This window comes from Dasypus novemcinctus, chromosome 17 (genome assembly GCF_030445035.2).
Source record: "Dasypus novemcinctus isolate mDasNov1 chromosome 17, mDasNov1.1.hap2, whole genome shotgun sequence".
Taxonomy (NCBI): domain Eukaryota; kingdom Metazoa; phylum Chordata; class Mammalia; order Cingulata; family Dasypodidae; genus Dasypus; species Dasypus novemcinctus.
In genome coordinates, this window is record NC_080689.1 from 97,054,525 (window position 1) to 97,056,441 (window position 1,917).

At 42.4% G+C, this 1,917-nt stretch overlaps 1 non-coding gene across 1 annotated transcript; it reads right to left on the reverse strand.

The window, feature by feature from the left end:
• Nucleotides 1-237: 237 nt before the first annotated feature.
• LOC111762517 (small nucleolar RNA SNORA9) lies at nucleotides 238-373 on the reverse strand. Its single transcript, XR_002795615.1, has one exon. It is a non-coding gene; the product is annotated as a small nucleolar RNA SNORA9 (small nucleolar RNA).
• Between the last annotated feature and the right edge of the window lie 1,544 nt (nucleotides 374-1,917).

Consider the following 1,917-nt stretch of genomic DNA (forward strand, 5'->3'; position numbering starts at 1 on the left):
CTTTCATTAAATTCGGCTCATACTGCCCTGACCCTCCCCTAGTTCATTAGGCATTCAGCTCTTCAGTAAAAACTTAGTCTTTGTTTCTCTAATCAAACATCCTGTATACTCAGAGCCTCGGAAAATCTGAATCTTAAATTTTACTTTCTGTTAAACAAGCCAAACATGGCCAGGTGGCTGCAATATTAGACAGTGCAGACAAAACACCAGGTACACGAGATTCAGGAGGGGGCAAGCAATTGTCTAAATTTCTATTATCTTGCTCTGTAGACAGAGCAGAGCAAGGTCTCAAACCATTTCAAAACTGTTCTTGCAAGCACTGTAGGAATGCACAGGGTTTCACTGCAGACCCAAGCACGCTGGAGCCTTGCAAGCCCCTCATTCTTCTGTAATTCTTCTATGAACCTGATATCAGCTTCTCTTCAGAAAGCAACATTCTGAAACCAGAACCTCCAGAACCCAACAAGTAAAACCAGGTGTCATGGGATGAATTGTGTCTCCCGAAAGGGTATATTGAAGTGTGAACCTCCCCATACTGTGACCGTGGCCTTATTTAGAAATAGGGTCTTTGCTCATGCACTTAGTTCACATAAGGTTGTGCTGGACTGGGGTGGCCCTAACCCAGTGGCTGGTGTCCTAGTAAGGAGGGGGCGATTGGAAACCCCAGCTCGGGAAGGTCAGGTAGGGAGTGCAGGGACACACCTGCAAGCCAAGGAACGCCAAGGCTTGAGGGAAGCCCCAGGAGCTGTGGGAGAGGAGGGGCGGTTTCTCCGTCTGAGCCTCCAGAGAAACCAACCCTGCAACACCCTGATTTCCAGCTTCTGCTCCCCAGGACCATGAAAGAATACATTTCTGTTTGCTTTTTAGTTCAATAAAACTTTGCCTCAGGCTGCCATGAGCAGAGGTTTTTCCAGGAACTGGATGGAAGAGAAGGTGGACCAGACAGGTCCAGCATCCCTCGGGGGTTCCCTGGACTTCACAGACTGTGCTGATGGTGGGGATTTTCCAGGCGGCTGGAGGACAGGTGGTGGAATCCCGAGCTGACCTAGGCAGTTTCTGCTGTTTTCAGTCACGAAGTTTGTGCCCTTTGTTGCAGTATCACTACGAAACTAACCCAATGGGGCTGGCAAAGGAGAGTGCTCAGCTCCCCAAGTGCAAAACATTGCTGAATTTTGTCTGAGAGTTTTTTGTGTAAAAAGCAGAACTCAAAATCAATAAACTTCGATACTTAGCCTAGATGATTTCCAAGCAACAAGTTCAGTCATGTCCCAGGTTCATCTTGCTATGTATACAAACTACATGAGGAAAGGTAAAATGGTAAGGTGAAAAAAAATCTGTTAAATTGAATGGAACTAAGAATTACGATTTGGGTAATACTTCATCTGTCTAGATTGCAAAAGATGCTAAAAGTAAGATATCAACTGCAAAGAAAGAATGAACTGTCGATAAGGTCAAGGTAGGCTTGATAACTTTGTAAGTGGAAAGACATTAGGCATGTGCATAGGGATCACTTCAAACAAGGAGCAGAAATGAGGAACAGAGATGGGAATATCCTGGGAATATCTGTGGAGGACCCTCTTGTCTAATGATATGTGAAATAGTCAGAAGACATGTGTAAATTTAATACCTGATACTCCTTCATATCAGGTATTAAATTTTTAATAATTCACTTATTTTTTCTAATATAAAATAAAAAGTTTTATAATTCACAGTAGTTACATTATTAAATCTGATGTATATATATCATCCAACATACAACCAGTAGATGCTTAATGGTCATTTTTTATTGAATTTAAGAAGAATATCTAAGCTACCCAAATAGATTTCAACCCATCTTTTTAATCAAATTTTAGATTGAATTGATCCTAGCTTGTCTTATAGACTTTGTGGAAGCTTCCATGCAGCTACGTCAGGTAC